A 21,101-nucleotide genomic window follows, 5' to 3' on the forward strand; every position below is an offset into this window, starting at 1 on the left:
GACTCTGCCACTTTACAGTTATGCTGTGCTTTCCAGTCTCTTTCAAAAGTTCTGGTTTTTTTTCATCTGCCTAATGGGTGTTATCACATTGACTTAAGGTATAGTTAATGAAATAAAATAAAGTGACAGTGGCAAACATGTTTGGCCAAGTGAAATAAAAAAAAAAATACTTAAGACAAACTCACCTAATTTTATGCACAAATTTTTAAATCTTATCAGCAAGCAATGTTGAATGTTTCTACATCTGAAAATATAGAAAATAGTATCTGAAGTGCAAAAAAAAGTTAGGAAATTAAAGTTAATATATACATTCCATTTTACATAGTAGTTGTTCCAATGTACTATCGTATATTATAAAACATTTTATTATAAAGAATGTACTGGAAAATACTAAATTAGCTATAACAACTTTGACATTTAAATATGTTTCTATTAATATATTTTAACATGAATTTATTTCGCAAGCTGAGTCAATCTAGTTGAATGTTTTTAACTTTTGAAACTTGACTTTTCTCATTTTGTCTACCAGATGCAATTGATGTAAATCCCTAAATTTATCAACAGCAACTCAACCAAGATACTTTACTTGGCCCATTTAAAAGAGATAGTGTTTAGGTTATCTTTATTTTAGCACCTAATGTCCACCATGCTGGAAGAAATTGGTTCCTATTAGGAACTAAACCCAAGAGGGGGGTCACTGCATGCAAAGCCTTAGCACCTAAATGGAAGTAAGCATTTTATATTTTAATTTGGTCAAGTAGACCATACTCTGCCAAGACTTTATAACTACTTAATATTACCCAGTCATTTGAATGTAAATAAGTTTGTCAAGAGAATTTGGACAACTTTTTTTTTTTTCCAGCAACCATGTTTGGCAACCACGGTTTCCCAAGATCACTCAGCTTTAATTTTAAATTTCAAAGGCCTCACATTTAATCCCTTGAGCTGGCCTGGTACCTTGCACCATCTGTTCCCATGGTTTTGTTATAACAGTGAGCACCTGCAGAGTTTTGTAACATTTCAAGCTGATTGTGGACAAAAATCAAAATAATTATAATTTTCATAAAAGTAAAGACTTCCATTCAGACATTACAATCCCATCTAACATGGATTTTGCAAAACTAATCTCAGTTATAATGTGTTTCATATGGATAAGGGTAATTTATTTCTATTTTGTTTTTGTAAAAGATCAATCCTTTAAAATCCATGTACAATCAATGTAAAATTCTCACACTCCTGCCACTTCCAGAAAACTCTTGGGTAATCCTAGACAGTTCTTAGATCAGGCTTCTTCTTGTATTTTTATTAGATAAGGCCATCAGCCAACAGCAGATAATGTTAGTTTTATTTTTAGTTGTTTGTGCTTGTTGTTATGTCTGTTTATATTAATAACAATGAGATAACATTTGGCTTCAAACCAATAGAATGCAAACCATTCATGTATTATACATTAAAGACAAAAGAGAAAAAGATAGGATAAGTGCTCTTTCTCACTACATGTTTGGAAGAAAAAAGTTATTCAAATAAGCTCAGGATTCTGTAGTAGAAAGCCTGAACTGGTGGCAGAATCAGTGCCTTCTAGTAGCTAAATAGCTCACCAATCTGTTGGCCATCTATAGGTCACTAGAGAACTACTTTTGCAGGAAAAAGATGTATCTTATAAAATGGATAAACAAACATTGACCTTTTAGTCTTTATCTTGGGTACTTAAGGAAAAAAAAAAATCTTAATAGCAACAATGCCTAGCCTTTCATTTTCTATTTTAAAAGTATTATTCTTTTTTATTCACATTGTATTTCTGAGATTCTTCAAAACCTTACATTGACTATTGTTTGTGTCCATTGATATGGAGCTAAATATGATGTTTGACTTTGTTTATCTAAATGTTTAAATGGTGGTAATAGTTTTGTAGCATAACACTGTCACACTCAGACATGATCAGATACATGGTAGAATGTTGTAAGAAAATTGAGCTATATCTCTGTAACAGTAGAGTTCAATCAATACCACTTATGGACACTCCTAGAAAAATATTAACAAAAATAGAATCTGTCATTTGGCATTGTGAGAGAATAGTATAACCATTAAAAGTGATTTGCAATTCTTAGAGGAACAGTGGGAATAAATGTGCTGCTCAATTTAGAGAGTAAGATAACATTGGGATCATGTAGAGATGAATATGCTGGTGGTGAATTGATGATAATTGCAATACCCAATAATATGGTGGCAACTACCAACAGGAAACGAACCCACTGGAGTAGCATCAGAAAAGACACTACTCAACAGGTTAGGCAAGAGTTGGTCATAGTCAAATTGTAGCAGAGTATGTGAGAAAAATATTGGCAACCTTTGGACATATTTTGGAGAGAAGAAATTTTATATAGGGAGTTGTATATCCAATATCAGGTAATATAAACAAACAATTTATACAATTAAATACTAATTTTAATGCCACTTTATTTGCTCTGAAAGTTTGTAGAGCTTAAGAAATTTTGTATTATAGTAGGAAGAAACCATTTTTTTTCAAATTTGAATCAGAAGTTTATTTGAAAATCTGTTTTAGACGAGCTTACTTAAATTACTTTGCATATGAACTAAAAATCTGAATAAGATCTTTGTCTCATTGTTCTATGGGACACCCTTAGACAGACCATGGCATTAACTTTTAAGTCTATGCTTCCTGTCTTCTTTATATGAAAAATAAAACAGTGTTATTAGTGTCTGAGGACTACATTCCCACTAAAGAACAAGATGAACATAAATACTATTGGTTTGAAAAATTATTTTCTAAATATAAACTAGTGAATGTGTCATTTTGTAATAGCAGGTTTCTTTTTTTGTAGCAGGAACTGGGATTAGCCGACCTAGAATAATCTGGCTCCATATCTTTGCATGACAGGTACTTGTTTATTATTTTTCTCAGCACCATATCACCCAACCAGGAAGGTTTTCCTTGACTACCCAGTTTAAATAAAGCCCATAAGATCTGCTTTCTCCAGTCTCTCTCTAACACATTGCTTACTTACTTTCATCAAAGCACTTATTGCTATCTGAGGATGCCTTGTTTATTTATTCTTTTTATTGTTGTTTGTCTTCCCTGATGGAATGTCAGTTTCATGCAAACTAAAGCCAAGTCTCTCCGTTTCTATGTGATCAATAAATATTTATGGGTGAATGAATTAATTAAAGCTCTGAACTTTTAATTATAGCATTTTGATCACATGGTAAATCTTACCTACCAGTTTGGCTTCTTTTACTTATGATAGCGTGTTGAGACTTTGACCACATATGCTTCAGTCCAGACAAGTTTTGTATTTTTTTTGTTCCACATTAGATTAATACTTTGAGAAGAATTTAATTGTAAAATCAACAAATAATACAAATCCAAAATTAGAATCCTGAAAATAAAAATACCAAGGTTAATTTTTATAAAGACACATTTCTATTAAGCACACAATTTATCTTTAAAAGTTATACATTTATTATTGGTTAAATAAGTACAGAACATCTAAGTTTTAATAAAATAAATGTTCTTAATCTTAGATTTAAAGCTTTTATAATCTGTGAGAAAACTTGCACAAATAAAATATATGATTTACAATTAATCACAAAGATAAAAGAACTTGTTATTTAAGGCAATATATAGTCCTTTGATTTATATTCTAAATTTTTATAAATAATTATTCAATGATTAGCATGTAAAACAACTTTCAAAAATTGCATTTTAAAAGAGACATAGTTATTCATTTTAGAGGCTTGTGCTGGTCCATCTAAAAAAACTGCTAAATAATCATTTTAAAAGTATCTTATAAACTTTAAAACTGTTGAAGGTCACCATCAACATTTCAAGAATTAATAATAACAAACTGATTTCTAATCAATTTAGAAAATTATCTAAAATATTATATTTTATATCAAATAGTACACTACCAATATTAAGTATTTTGTTTTAAAAAATATGCTTTTACAACTCTTGCACAAATACTAGTTCAACAATTTATGCATTGGCTATTTGGAAGTGAGTCATAAATTTTATTATTATGGAGTCATTAAATAAATATAATATTTTCATTCTGAAGTAAGTATAGAATTAAGGTAAAATTTCATCTGTCTTGATGCAGCATGACTGCTTTTTATATTGAAAATCTAATGATGACTTAATACCAAAGTGCAGTTTCAGGTTAAAGTATGCTACAAGTGCTTCTGCTTTATCAGAATTCTCTTTTAGGATTTATTGAGAGGGAGACATTCAGAGTGTCATAAAAAAAAACTGATGCTTTGTTGTTGTTGGGCTATAAACACTTTATTTTGATTGGTTATAATGCTACCAAAATCCACACAGTACCTAATTTATCTAACCTTCTGATAGTGAATGAACAAAGGTAAAAATAACAGGCTAGTTATAAACTAGTACTATGGTGATGACATTGTGAATTATTTAAAAAGGGCATATTCAATGTGACCATAGAGCCATCAATCATAATAGACATTGATGAGAAAAAGAGGTTTCAGTCACTTCCTATCTGCAAGGAGAACAATTCTATCTCATAGGTAGCTATGAAGCGCTGGGTGACCTGATGTCACTTGCTTTGTTGCTCTACCCTTTGAACGGAGCGAGTAGATTCTCTCAATATTAGAATCGAATGAGTAAATAAATTCGCAGTTCACTGCCACTCTCCTTCCAAGTGCACACTTCAATTTGTCTAACAATAGAGAGGACAGAAAAGCAGAAATCTCTTAAAGCGCAGATGAATTTTTTATGGAATGTTCAAATCCAGCTGCAAAGGATGGGGTTTTAAATGGTAGCAGACACTTTTAGAGGGAGCCCCAAGAGACAAAATCTTTTGGAGGTGTTTTGTGGTGAATTTATTCTTTTCCAAGTACACATCCGTAGCTTTTCTTCATCTAAAGCCCAGCTTTTACTAAATTATTTCACCATTGATTATTGTGATGCCAAATAAAAACATTTATTCTATCTTTAATATTCAGAATGCAGAAGAATTTCAAGTGCATAAGAACATTTTTTAAAATGTCTGTGTGCAATATGGCCTTGTATCTCTGTTTCATACAATAAGGAATTGTGCTTGCATGGGGGAAAAAAAGGTGGCTGGCTAAATTTATTTTTTAAATAAACATACTAATAATTTTAACTTCTTTTTTCTGTGCAGTGATCACAATTCTTCACCTCAATGTTTTCTGCTTAAATGTTAATATTGAATGCGTTCATTTTTATTATTTAAATGTTTTAGTCTCCTTCCCCCCCGCCCCGTCACAAAATTATACAAAATCCTCCGTCGTTTACATACCACGGAGCTACAAGATATGTGCATTTTTTTTCTATATATTGTAGCTATATAGTCACTTCCACTACCTCATTTAGGACATTCACATTTCATGACATAAATTCCTGAATGGTATGGATATTTTCTTTGCAAAAAATTCTCTTATAAATTAGTGACTGTAGGTAAATAAGCTTTCCTCTTCTACCTCTATTCTCCCTCTCAGTCCTCTAGCTGCATGTGATTACCCCTCCCTGTTAGAATGGAAATAGGAAACGTTTGTGAATTGTATTGCATTCTGTACCCACAGCATAGTCTATTGAAGCATATACCCTACTCATTTTTATTCACTTTACCTCTATAATATATTCTGGAAGTACATTCATCTCAACGTAACCTCTGGAACCACTTTAAAAAATGTGTACTACCACTTAATTGTTAATAACAGGTAAATCAAATGTAAAAGATAACTAATTAATTTTCTAGCTCAGTTTTATTTTACTGTTACTGTTTTGAGAAAATATAACAAAACCCCATTAGTGTTAAGGTAAGCCCATGAAACAACATAATATAATGCAAGAAAGACATTTAATAGTGTAGAGGAATGTTAAATTACTAATTAACTCCAAGTTACTGTATAAGAAAGCATAGTAATTTACAGGATTATTGCAATATGCAGCTTGGATTGCCATGAGGGTCAGCTAGGGTGCATTTCTTTCTATCTTTCCCCCCGTCCTTAGTGTGGTGGTTACTGTAAAAATCGTCTCACATTAAAATGTACTGTCCTACCCAGAGTTCATTGCTGCTAATTAGCAGCAGTTGAGATTTTGCTAGCAGTCATTTTTTTCCTGTTAAACTGCCAAATGTTACCAACTGCTCAAGATTCTCCATGCACAAAGTGTCCAGCTGCCCAGCTTACACCACAATGCTGTATCTTTCAGCTGTTTCTTGTCAACTTTAACACCTGCGCAAAGAAAACACTAATCAAATTATCTGTACTGGCTTTTGTTGTCAGAAGGAAGGTTATCATAAGTGGTCTGGATTCTTTGGCCTTTGCTCATCATCTACTTGTAAAAAATTACATTGAAACACACACACAAACACCTTTTTATCTGAGCACCCACCAGTGGCTCCCTAAAACTTAAATTGCTACACTATCTGCCACATCCAAGCCAAGTGTTTTCAATCTTTTTAAACTTTTATTTAAGCAGTGAGGCTTGGGAAAGTCATCTTTTAGTTTTACCTAAATATATAAGGGGAATGCCATAACTTTGATTAATAATTGATTAAATAAACCATTCCTACATCAAAGACAGGAAGAAGAGCTGTTCGCTGAAAGGCTAGACTATCAAATAAGACTTTGTTGTCTTCAAAATTGCTTTAGAAGTAGAGCATTACAGAGTAAGAGGAACATTCATTTGAGGTCTTAAATAATCATGTAAAATAAAAGTGGATTTTTTTTCTTTTTAATTAAATACTAGTAGTGTTAAAACACTATATATTTAAAAATAACCATACAGCTTAATCATTTTCTGTCTGTTCCATTGTCTTTATGACTAATTTATATTTAACCTTCTTGGGAACCTACGATCAGAATGTACTTTTTTTAAAAATTCAAAGCAACTGTCACTGATGTCTAATATCTGTGCAAAGGGGAATAGGGACTTTAAAATGTTTTAAAACTGAAAGATATTATATGAGGTACTGTACTGCTTATATAATTTAGTTACAGAATAACCATTGATTTCTTATGATTACAGGACAATTAATAAATGTTTTGTTCATCAGTTCCTATTTTTATTTATTCTAATGAATGTAATGTTAAAAATGACTTGTAATTTGTATAAATGTGTGTATATTTACAATAATATTAATATTACAATAAATTGATTCAAGCAATCAGAATAGAAAGGGACTAACTTTTGTCCGTATATCATATCTGTTTGATACTATTAAATTCTTCAGATCTTGGTTGAAATATTACAGCTGAATCCATTCTTACTTCATTTGTACTTTAAAAAGGCAAAAAGATTGTAAAATTTACCTATGACATGAGTATTAAATTCATTGTGCTGACAAGAATGAATCTGCTCAGACTATGATCAAAACTGTAGCCCTAGGGTAACAAAGAATGAGTGTCAACTACATTTTGCTGTTAAGTTTCTCAAAATTTCACTCTAGAAATTTCAATCACAATATTCTAAAACTATATTTATATAACAGTGTAAAAAATAAAAAAGGAACATAACAAGTGTGCGTGATTAAAATTTATAACCATAATTTTTTGATTTAAGAACAAAATATTCTTTTAATTTTTTAATAAAACAAGAATAGTAAAGATATTAGTCAGTATTCAAGACTATCAGAGATTTACATGTAAAATTCTTGCTAATATAATATAACCCTGTTTTTCTTGAACTATTCAAACTTTACTCAGCCAAAATTATCAAATAAATACATCGGTAAGATGGTTTTACTATAATTACCATTCAAATACTTTTTTTCCTCTTTCCCTCAACCTATGCACAATTAGCAAAGGTCTTTGAAAGGTTATTATTTAATTCATAGCAACACAGATAATTTTACAGATAGTGGTAGAAAAATGTACAAAATAAATTTTTCCAGGCTGTGCTTGTTCGATTGTCTGATTTTTCATAAGCAAATATAGATCCTCAAATTGTGAAGTAGGGCTTTGAACAAGTTGGTTAACCTCACCAAACCTCAATAGCTCAGTCTATATAATACAAGTGGTAACAGTTGATGAACAGTCCCAGCTTTAACTAAGAGAACGGAAAGGTTTTTGAAGTTTAAGGAGAATTGTAGATTTTAATATGGAAATAGTCAAACTCCATGAAACAGCTCTCCATGCTATTGCTGATTTCTTAATTTTCAAATCCTGCATAGAAAAGATTAAATAGAATAAACTCTCTTATGTTGTAGCATAATGAACCAAGAAGAATGAAATCTTATTCTTCCTGAAGATACATTTTTGTAAGAGGTAGACTTTTTGATCAAATGGGTGGCTGAAAAATGATCTTGTGAAGGTAAATTGAGTAGAGAGGAGGGATAGCTGTTTGGAATCAATGTTCTCACAGGATCATTGAAATTTCACTAATAACATCATTCCTTCTCACATACATGACTGTAAATTTGACTTTATTCTAACTTTCATGTATTAGTCAGAAGTATTTTCTCTGAGGCACTATTAAAATGTAGCATATTATTTTATGGGCTTTGATGGGAAATAGAAAATAATTAAAAAGGACTGCTAAAAAGCAAATAAATGTGGCATGAAAAGCCTAGAGGCAGATGGTAATCTACTTGCAATAAGATGAGAATTTGTGTCTCTAGGGGAAAAAATGCCACTATACAAGCTTTGATTCTATTCTTACACTTTTATTTCTTCAAATTCTCCACTTCATGCATTCTTGTAGACAGAGGTGGATTTAATGGCTGGCACATCAGGCACACACCCTGGGCTCCGACTTCTGAAGGATCCCGCAAAACCCCAACTTCACACTTTTTTCTAATGACACCAAGTTTAGCTTTATATGTGCAATTTTAACATTAATAGTACAAAATAATTTTTATTTATTTAAAAATATAGTTAACATGTATTTTTATTTTCCCTGTCTCTCTCTCTCTCTCTCTCTCTCTCTCTCTCTCTTTTTTAAGGGGCCCAATATTTTCTTCTGTGCTGAGGTCTCAACCGACCTTAATCCACCTCTGCCTGTAGAATATTAACTATGGTACATTTTTGGAGAGAGACAATACCAAGTAGTTCCTAAGGACTTAAAAAGGAGAAATGATATAATGCTGACTTAATGTAAAAAATTAATAATTTCAAATAGCATTTCAAAGATGTATGACGAATGATGATGATGCCGGCCATCATTTGTAACACACTTATTAAGTGAACCCCTTTATTCCTTCAACAAATAGTATGAATTTTATGCTCTTTGCCAGATATTAGTTTAGGTGGTGGGAGGAAAAAGAAACTAACAAAAAAGATAACATGGCTCCCTTCTTAATCTTATATTATAGAGAAGTAAGAGAAGCAATAAATGAAAATTTTAAAAATACTAAGATAAATAATTAAGATAACCATTTTAATTTCCATTTCCTAGTTCAGAAATAGAGGCAGAGTGACAAAGTCATTTGTCCATACTCTAATAGCTGGTATGTGGCAGAACTTGGATCTAAAATATATCTATATGGTTTTTTTTTTATTTTATTGCATTCTGCTACATTTCTGAAAAGACCTACAGCAGGCAAAGAGGTAGAAAGATGACATTATGTTGGAGTTATACTGTGGTTTCTTGGACAAGAAAGTCTGGCTCCATTCTTGAAGTAGACAAGGTATTTAGACAAAATTCACAACAATTAAAGGCTTAGGTGAGAGAAACATGGAGCTGTAGTTAGAAGATAGGAGATTAATTTGGGTACAGTGGAAAATAGGAAGATCAAAAGCGAAGTCAGATAAGGTTCTTGTTGGAAGAACCTGTGTGACAGATGAAAGGATAAACTATCTTGCCTACAACCCATAGACATATTATTTTTTTTAAGTCCAGAAGAAGCTTGATAGTTTTATTATAGAAAAATTGAGATGGTCAATGTTAATGCACAAAAGCTGAAGGAGTGGGAGATTACAAGTCAGGGTGTCCAGCTAAAAGGTTATTGCAATGGTGTGAAAATTAGGGTTAGTGCAATAGAATAAAATGATGCTGAAAAATTACAGTAGGATGACTAGGGAAAAATGATGTACAAATAAGATTTGAGATGGGAGTAGCAACTAAGAAGGAAAAAAGTAAAAAATGACTTGAAAAGCTGAGAAGAATGAAGAAGTTAAGTTTTAGAAGTATTGAAGCTGAAATGTTCACAGTCAGGCACCAAGTCAGCAGCCTACATCCTTAACCGACACTTCCTGACATCAATTTTATCTTGTTGTGCCACCTCAAAGTTCCCTCCAACAAAGACAGGCTATTTCATGATTCTAACTCCCTGAAAAATAGTATCGTTATTTTATTCTTTTTTATTTTTTTAAAAAAATATGGAATGTTTCATGAATTTGCATGTCATCCTTGCATCGGGACCTTGCTAATTTTCTCTGTATTGTTCCAATTTTAGTGTATGTGATGCTGAAGCAATCCCTAGTCATCTGATTTTTGATAAATTTTGTCTTCATCCAGAAATTTAATTTTGAACAAACCCATCCCACTTAAATCATTGTGTGTGTGTGTGTGTGTGTGTGTGTGTGTGTGTAAAAGAGAGAGAGAGAGAGAAAGAGAGAGAGAGAAACAGGCAGACAGGAAGGGAGAGATTGAATCATTTTTATTTTTATATAATATCAATACCAAAACACATGAATTATGTTTCTTTGTATCTCTTCATATTCTGTTAAGATAACAATGCTTTCACATAGTTGTACCAGGTGTAAATAAAATTTTGCATTTTGCTTCCAAAGGCAAACCTCTTTTATGATTGTGTGAGATATAAAAGATGAAAATTGAGGGTAATCAGCCTTTCTCTTTACTCGAGGCCTTAAGAGGGAGCCAATCGTTTTATAGCCTGAGAACAAATTGATGGTTGCCAGATGGGGGTGGGGTGGAGATAGGGGTGAAAAAGATGACAGGATTAAGAAGTACTAATTGATGGTTACAAAATAGTCACATGTCAAGTACAACATAAGGAATATAGTCAATAATATTGTAATAATTAATTATGTATGATTCCATTTAGGTACTAGAATTATTGGGGAGATCATTTCCTACGTTATAAATGTTGTACACCTGAAACTAACATAATATTGAGTGTCAACTGTAATTGAAAAAAAAAAACTTAGAAATTTTTTAATTAAAAAAAGAAAATTCTGCCCTGGCTGAATAGCTCAGTTGGTTAAAGCATTGTCTGGATATGCCAAGGTTGTGGGTTTGATTCCCCCGTCAGGGCACATACAAGAATCAAACAATGACTTTTGGAACAACAAATCAATGTTTTTTTTTCTCCTTCTAAAAAAATCAATCAATCAATCAGGAGAATTTTGCTTTGAACAAAGAAATAAAAAAGAGTCTATGGCTGAGATTTTGAAGATGTAGCCTTATTACAAAGTTTCCCTGATAAATCAATAAAAAAGAAATCCTCAAAAGAATAATTTCTAATAGACAGTGCCCTGTTTCCTAGGCAAAAGTGACCGTCTAAAAAAACAACTTTACTTGCTGAAAAGTTGCAAACTAATTGTGAAGTGTCTAAAATAATCATAAATATATCCCTCTTCTCTTATGGTATACCACAAACTATATATTTTTTCAAGTTTCTGTTAAGATAAAATAATCTTTCATAAAATCATTAAGTACCATCCTACTTTCTTAAATATTATTGAATACAATTAAACTTTTTATTTTCAGTTTATAACCATCAACATCTCTTATTTTTCTGAATTGTTATTTAGCTCTTTGTTAAATTTTTTATGATGAATTCATTCTTCATTTTTTTTATAACACATTATTATCAGTTTTAATTTTCTACTGCCTTTACTTCTAAAGTCTACCAAATTGCTTCGAGTTTAACATGGCATGATATGGTTAATCTCCCACCACAGCCCTAAATTAGGTTGAAATGGAAAGATGGATAGGGGTATATCAATTAGAGTTCTCAGGAAGGAGATGGGATGGGAAGGCCAGCAGGCTAGACGCAGGCAGGCATTAATGCTGTCATCTTAAGGCATAATTTCTTCTTTGAGAAATCTGTTTTTGCCTTCAAGGCCTTTTAGCGGATAGGATGAGGACCACCTATATATATTATAGATCAGGGGTCCCAAAACTTTTTACACTGGGGGCCAGTTCACTGTCCCTCAGACCGTTGGAGGGCCAGACTATAAAAAACACTATGAACAAATCCCTATGCACACTGCACATATCTTATTTTAAAGTAAAAAAACAAAACGGGAACAAATACAATATTTAAAATAAAGAACAAGTAAATTTAAATCAACAAACTGACCATTATTTCAATGGGAACTATGCTCCTCTCACTGACCACCAATGAAAGAAGTGCTCCTTCTGGAAGTGCGCCAGGGGCCGGATAAATGGCCTCAGGGGGCCGCATGCGGCCCACAGGGCCGTAGTTTGGGGACCCCTGTTATAGATGGTAATTTTCTTTATTTAAAGTCAATAGATTATGTATATTAGCCACATCAACAAAATAGCTTTACAGCTCCACCTAGATTACTGTTTGATTAAATAACTGGTTGCCAAGTTTAGTCAACTTGACACATTAAACTATGCACACATAAAATGCCACTGACATTTTGAATATTATTATTTGGACTTATTAGTTTTTTTACTCCAGAACTATGTATGATAAACTTTATGTTAACTTTGTGCTACTGATTTGTAAACATTGAAGCAAAGAAAAATATCAGAAATCATTTCCCATTATTGATGTCTGACAAGTGTGCTACATGCATTGACCTAAAAAGTAAAGCCTGTATACATTTTAAGTCATATTAAAGTACATGTTATGTATGATCTTAAAAAATGTAAGGGGAGAAAAAAATGTAGGTGAAGTTTAAGTTTACTTGGGGTATAGCGTATTACACATGTACTTAGACCATATATATATGTATCAAGTTGCTGATGAAACTTGGTATTTCTAAACACATTACCATGCTCAAAAGTGTAACTAAAATTAGTTTACATATTTTAAACAATAAAATATAGTTTATGGCTTCCAGGGTTTGTCTTATAATCTCTTAGTTTCAGTGTCCCTGTCTTAAGCAAATCAGGGCACCATTTGAACTAACATGCTTAACTAAATAAATTTAACACTGAGTAATTATTGTTAAATATGTAAAGTACAAATTTATCTTAAAGATGTGTAAATTGTTTTCATTGCTTTCCATTGAAAGAGGTAGTTATGTTAATGACATGTTAACAAAGCGGTCCTGGCCTAGGCTGGGTAGCTAAAGCATCATCCCTATACATCAAGTATGTGGGATTGACCCTCAGTCAGTCCATATACTTACAAGAATCAGCCAATGAATATATATGTGTGTGTGTGTGTGTGTGTGTGTGTAACAACAATCTAATGTTTTTCTGTCTCTCTCTCTCTCTCCCTCAACCCCATTCTCTGTCTCTAAAATCAATCAATAAATAATTTTGTTTTTTAAAAATCTAGAAATTATTACTGTATATCCATATAGTTATATATGTATGATAATAGCAGAATTGTTCCACTATGATGTTTGGATTTTTCTCATATATATATATATATATATATCTGTTTTAAAAAATACACATACATAAAAATAAAATTTAATAAAATTATTATACAGGTGAGAAATATTACAAACCATAGACCTTTAAGATGATTCAAGGACTTTATTATCTGGCCTATCACCTTCTTTGCATAAAACTCTACATAGACTAAGGCTCAGAGAAGTAAGTGATTTGACTAAAGGTATATTACAAGCTATTGGATAAGACAGATAAAAGGTGCAAGTCTTGTGACCCCTGACCTAGGATTCTTCACAAACTCCTAGACTGGTCATTTCCACTGTACACAAGACTCCATAGGCACTGGCCGGTTGGCTCAGTGGTAGAGCGTCCACTCTGCATGTGGATGTCCCAGGTCCGATTCCCAGTCAGCTCTGGTTGCAGTGGAACAAGGGCCCAGATGGAAAGAGTATGCCTTCAATGGGCTTGCTGGGTGGATCCCTGTCCAGGCGCATGTGGGAGTCTGTCTCTGCCTCCCCTCCTCTCTCTAAATTAAAAGAAAAAAGGACTCTGGTATAAATGGTTAACTATGTAAGTGGTTAAACGAGGAAAGGGGAAGTAGCAAAATGAGAGATTATAGATTATAATGAAATATATTCTCTAAATATATATGTCTATAAAAGAAATTTTATAATATTTAAACTTAAATGAAAACTATTTTATTTTTCCAATCAGATTTAAAATTAAAAATATTAAATTTTAAAGCATTGGAAATTAGTCTGGTTAGTTAGACTTTCTAATAATATATCAGTTCTCATTCCTGAGAAGTATGTAGAATAATGATGTCAGTCCTTCATATCAACTCCAAAATATCAGAGTATGTTCTGAATAGTCTCATTTGCCTTAATTATCTATTAAAGATCTATGATCATTATATTTGCATACATTGAAGGGGAACCTATTTCAAAGATAAAGATCTAGTCTTGAGCCTTTAGATTGGCAAATCACATCTCTTTAACTGTTGTCTCACTTATAAAATGGACTTTTGAAAACATCCAACTAATTTGCAATTGTGGTAATAATTTATATATGAAAGGGATCTGTAAGCAATTAAAGTGCTACATATGTGATGTGTGTGTGTGTGTGTGTCTGCATTAATAATTTCTATTCACTTTGTTGTCAGAATCCATATGGGGACAAAGAAAAAAGACATGTCACTTATAAAAACAAGAATGCAAGAAATAAAGAAAATAAAAGAAATACTTCTCTCAGTGAAAAATAGTTTTAAAGTGAAAGATAACTACATATATTCAAAACTACAATTCTTTCATCTCATTGTTAAGGGAATTAATATCTCCAAGTATTAAATGTAGAGTAAAGAGTTAAATAAATGATTGGGGGTAGATAGTGCTGACTAATGAGAGATGGGGTGACCTTTAAAATGACTCAGATTTCAAAAAAGCACTGATTTCTTCATTTCTATAATTATGTTTTGTTCTGTATGAAACAAAACAATATAGTTAGAAGCAAAATTGCAAGCCTAAAGGAGAATAGGACTGGGAGCCAGGGGACCCAGGTTCTAATACTTGGTCCTTACTCACTGTGTGTGTGACCTTGAACAAATCGCTTAATCCTCCTGGGCTTCAGCCCCATCACTTCCAACATGAAGGGGGTCTAAGGTCACTTTTAGTTTTAACACTTGGTGACACTATGATTCCAATTCTTAGCCTCTCTCTCCCCATATTTGACACTCTGTTGACATACTGTCAGAACATTTTACACATTTTCAGAAAGCCATAACAAAGCACTTTCAGGTTATTAACACAGATTTTTAAGAGAAATTTAAAACTATCTTTCATTGGATGTTTGTTATATCAGTTAAATTTATGCTATTAGATACCTCAGTGAAGATACAAAGTATAGCTATACATCTAAATAAATTAACCATATTAAGTTCATATATTATAAAGAGTAGAGTTGTAATATAGCTATGCATAAAAATACACATTTACTTTTTCACAGTAAGTGTATAACTACTTAATTAAAAACTGAAAAAGAAAAGATAAATATTTCTAGCCTAATAAAAACTGTGCACATTTTTCTGTTTTTATTCTCTTTATAAATGGTTGTTTAGCTAGATAGATAGATAGATGATAGATTTTTAATAAATAAATAGTATATATATAGAGAGAGCAAATTTAACACTCATGGCGTGTGTGTATGTGTGTATGTGTGCACAAGTGCACGTGTGTATCTCAATTATAGCTAATGTTTATGTCCCAAGCATTGTTCTAAGCACCTACCTTATGATATGCTGGTTGGCATTCCTGATACTTGTGTCTATATTCTCAGTACTAGATACTGATGAAGCTGTGCTCCTGAAGGCTTATTTTCTCCTCTTTCTACTCCTTCTTTTTTCCTTTCTTGGTAACCAGGAGAACAACCTGTGCTTCAGTTTGCAGATTATTATAGTCAGAAGTTTATCCAGCCCCAGGTAGATCTAAAAACCTTCACCACTAGATCATTTAGAAACTTCTTTTCTTGCCCTTTTCCAGTCCAAAATTAATATATTATTTTGCCCTCTGCACCTTTAATTTACTTCTCCATTCTTTCCACGAGACATAACTTTACTCATCCTAATGCTTGCTAATATTTTAGAGATCATGTGTGTGCGCACATACTATTATCAATCATAATGCTTTTCAAATTGATACTAAAGAGTGATTTTGCCATTCCTTCTACAGTATTTAGTTTAAAATCTAGCACATCATTGGAATATATTATTCTGGAAAACAGAGCTATTATTACACCCAGGTGGAAGAGAATCAGAATATTGATGCATTAATTATTTAAGCTTTTCATATAAGTAACACAAACTAGTGATGTAGTAATTTTTGATAGTATATGCTAGAATCCTTGTGGAGGCTGTTTAGCTCATATCCTGGGTCAAAACAAAACTGAAATGAAATATTGGAATAATAACAATCTACCATTTTCTTGAAAATATCTTGAGAAAGAAATTACTGTATGTGCACAGAAAAATTACCTTTTAGAACTATTGTGAAGAAAGGAAGATGTATTATTTAGCAGCTTTCTAAATCATAGTAAATGGGCTTAAATTTATTAATTGATTTTACTTTGAAAAAGTAAATAAAGTAAAGTCGAATAAATGAGCCATATAGTTCTAGCCTGCTGAATATTTTAAGCCAAACTGGAAATTAATGAGGTGATTAAGAAAAAAATGGTAAAAAAAAAAAAGAAAAAAAGGAGCCTTAAATACTTAATTTGTATGGACACAATTGTAAACATTTTTATTCTACTAAGTGCAAATAAGATTTTTTTTTCCAATGTGCACTTCTCCCCCTGAGCTTTGCCACCTAGTAGGGGCTCTTTGAGTGACAGCCTTGGTCCCCAGAGTGGACCTTTCCTTGACACCTTTCTCAGCAGGCCTCTGCCCAACAGAGGGCCTGCAGAACTCACTCCTGCTGAGGAGGCTGCACACGCAGATTCCCTTCTTTATCCCACTGCGGCCATGCTGCTTGGGCAGGAAGGAAAATAAGCTAGAACAACACAGATACATCTCATGTGAAGTATGAAGCCACAGTTGAAGTGGCAGAGATGTCATTGTCAATCAATGCCATTCTCTCTTTTTTGTAGCATGCCTAACACAGTTAATGTGAGCAATCATCTCCACACTGGTACAAGTCGAGGAGTCTAGAGATTCAGATCTATGTAATTTGTTAATAATCCTTAAAATAGAAAGAAAAGGTAACATAGTTACATGTCTCTTCACATTCAAAAAGGTTTTCACATTCAAAACCTCTCATCTAGACAAATGATAATACATTTTGTAAAGAATATGACAACTACATTGAAAACGTTGAGTATTGTTACTATAACATTAATCACTAACCATACAGCTCACAAAAATTAGGGAATATTTTATTGCTTCGTATTCATTTTGAAATAACCCCTAATTTTTTGTGAGCAGTATGTGTCTTAAAAAAAAAAAAAACGAAATTGCAGTTAAAAATAAATGCAATCTTCTGCCTAAAAGTATTGCCAACAGTATGTTTTATTAGGAAGCATGCTAGCCTTTTTTCATGCTGTAAGTCTTTCCACAAAAATAAAACATTCACCGGCTAACATGGGCCTGATGTAGCTCTTCTAGTCAGAAGGTCAAACATACTGAACCTGCTGTCAGAGCCAAGTTTAGAGGAAATATGAAAAACACAGAAAGTAAATCCTTACAATGAGCTGTAAATACTCGTAAATATACTAAAATTTATAGTTCATTATGCTCCTGTTTTATCCTTTCTGCCAGAATTAAAAAATACACACACCTTTATTCGAAAAGAAATTTACTCTACATTAGGAAACCACACAGTTGTCCAAAACCCTATCACTTCTCAGCAGGTCAAATAGGTGCTGATTGCAGATTTGAACAGGCCCATTCTACTCAGTTTTACATAAGAATATTGGATTTTCAATGTGTGTATATATGTGCTTTTAAATCACTCTCTATAGTCACTATTGGCAGAAGCTATCTCACTATTCATATAAATGATAAAGAAATCACCAGTAAGATTTTTCTGGTTTTCTAATCTCATAAACTATGTAAAGTATCCACTAAAAAGGACCTAGAGCATCTATGACAATAATTCTTAACATAGATACCTTTTACAGCTCTGGAGTCATCTGATAAAATCAATTTTTAAAGATTTCTAACCTAAAATTTTTATTTTTATTAAAAACTACATTTTAGTAATATTTTAGATAAAAATTACTACTTATTTCATTATAGAACTGTTTCATAAATTTACTTTATTTTGATTCTGTTTAATGAATGTATTCTTTATATACAATGAGCCTTTTATATGAAATTGTAATGTTTTTAATTGCAAAGTATATTTAAAGCATCATAAGAAGCATATTATATAGCACTTTGCTACACAATGTATGATCCAGAGATCAGCAATATTGGCCTCTCCCGAGAGCTTATTAAAAATACGGAATTTAGCCCCCCCTCCAGAAATACTGAATTATAATTGGAATTTTGACATAGTACTTCTGTGATTCCTGTTCATAATAAAGTTTGAGAGACATGGATATAAAACAATAGTTTGAATGGCAATGATATAGAATATAGAAACTTTTTAGCAGAAAAACAAAACTATTCTTAAGTCCAACTACTGACGTTAGAACACTTTAATTTCTGACCACAAAGTAAAAGGTTCACATTATTCAAAATTATATTGCAGGGCATTGATAAAAATATTTTAAAATAATATCTCACAGGATTTATCCACCACCCCAAAATATAATCTTATATATTTTTATGAAAGGTAACTTTTGTCTAACAACTATGTAAGTTAAAATCAGACATAAATAATAAGATCTTTGAATAATTCCACTGACTGGTAAATTTGCAAATTTCCTCTCCAGTGATATTTACTCTCACTAATTTATCAAACACTTTTGTTTTGCTTTACTCTTGTTTTCCTTATAAGTGCAATATAACCACATTAAAAATAAAGCACTATTTCACAACAAAACATGGTATTTCGGTTCTTAAAGATCTACCTGAAGCCCTTGGAAAAAAAGGATCGATCTTTCTTCAACAGAAGTTGCCTCTCTACCTCAGGCCTGAAATTCACTGCATGGTAATGTGAAGAACTACCTAGCAGGCTGCTTGAATTTACACCCGGCCTTGTATCAAAAAGACCATTAATCTCTAGGTCTCTTGATATGGTTTTTCTGAAGACCTAGAAACACAACTACTGTGTCAGTCTTTCCAGACATATTTTGAAGGAACTAATATCTGTAGTGTTCTAACCAAATCATACAGCCATACCTGAACTGTACCTGCCATCTAGAGTTTGTTTTCCTGCCACTCATGAATATCTAACATGAGCTCCAATATCTCCTTCAAAACTCAAAATTTAAAAGCAAAGACTATCAGTTTATGAATATGTCACAATCATATTTACCTATTAAAGCTACTTAATCTTTCAAGGAGATTTTGTGCACCTTTTTGAAAATTTGACAAATATAAGAAAAATTTTTCAGATAAATGCACACCTACTTTTATTCCAAAAACTATGTATACAATCTTAAGGATTTTACTGGCCTCTAATGGACTAGTCCAAAAACTCCAGTTAAAGAACCCAAGCTGCATATTGTTCAATAAATTCTGTGCAAAGTTATTATGTCCTACTATGCACTAAAATAGATACACACAAAATATCTCTAAAAGGCATATACACCTTGTTTCACCTTTGATAAGTATGCTTATCTTAAAAATGGCTTAGTATTTTTATTATTTTTAAAGAATGTAAACTCTTCAGATTAGGGATAGTTTAGGCTTAAAATTAAACATTCTGATAGATTATGGATTATATTATTAAAATTCTCTTCTGAAATATTAATTAAAAATAGATGAGTTACGTTCCTTTAGTTTCTCAAATTTTAGGATGGGGATATTAGCTGGAAAAATTTTGATACCTTTATTTAAAGAGTAACTGAATAAAACAAGTCTAACAGCAGCATAAGAGAGGGGAAAGCATATCAACCTAAGAATATACAAGATTGGTAGCTCCTAGGAGGTATAATCAAATCCTACTGTTAATAGTTTCATTACTGCCAAGGTGGTAGGAAAATGTCATAGACTGGAATTATTGCAGCTCTCTTATGATGTATTCTACATGTATTTTCGATATTGTTTTTATTTGGGCTAGCATGTATTAGTGTTCCTGGAAAAGATAGAATTTTAGCTATCATGAAAACTGAGCATGTCACATAAAATACATTATCTCTGGTGGGTAAAATATATCACTTACAGTGCAAAGTCTATTCTGGCCTAAATTCTCACCATGTTTCCCCTAGCTGTACCACAACGTGAAATGAGTCATGAACATAAGGCTTGTTACACCACTGGAGCCATCAAATCCAAAATAAAATGCCTGGAGCTTACTTCAGGAAACAGTTTCTGATATGCTTCAACTTGTGGGGAAATAATATGGGTTTGAGGAGGATACTCTGTAAAAAATGTGTCATGAACATCCATTATTAAACAGCTGTCTATTCCATCTTTCTCACAACTTTTAAGATTATATTTTATTCAATTCAACTTTGTAGAAAAGCTGGAAATGGAACTATTTGATTTTAGTCTACATTATTAGAAGCACTACAACCAGAATTATTGTGGAAATAACTGACCAACTGTGAACTTCAACTCACACAGCAGAAGCATTCAAGACATTGTCATTAACAAACTATATAGAATGTAACTATGTGACAACCAGAGTGGTGAAGGAATTTAAAACTGAGGACAGAGAGAAACACACAACTGTCTTCAGTTATTCTAAGAATTACTCATTAGAATAGAGATTAAATTTCATCTGTGAGGCTCTAGAGAGAAGATCAAGAACTAGTTGGTAGAAATTATCGCTATAAATAAAAATGGATAGATCACTTCATAAAGATTAATATTCCATCAGTGAATTTATGCAAGACAAAGCTGGAACAAAGAACTGGAGAGGAGGCTGTGAATTATCACTTGTCAATTAATATCAGGTTTTTGTTTGCCAAACCCACAATTTTTCTCTTT

General features: G+C 32.2%; 1 non-coding gene across 1 annotated transcript; it reads right to left on the minus strand.

Moving 5' to 3' along the window:
- Positions 1-10,323: 10,323 nt before the first annotated feature.
- On the minus strand, positions 10,324-10,430 carry LOC136379205 (U6 spliceosomal RNA). Its single transcript, XR_010746700.1, has one exon. It is a non-coding gene; the product is annotated as a U6 spliceosomal RNA (small nuclear RNA).
- Positions 10,431-21,101: the final 10,671 nt, after the last annotated feature.

This window comes from Saccopteryx leptura, chromosome 7, assembly GCF_036850995.1.
Source record: "Saccopteryx leptura isolate mSacLep1 chromosome 7, mSacLep1_pri_phased_curated, whole genome shotgun sequence".
NCBI classification, from domain to species: domain Eukaryota; kingdom Metazoa; phylum Chordata; class Mammalia; order Chiroptera; family Emballonuridae; genus Saccopteryx; species Saccopteryx leptura.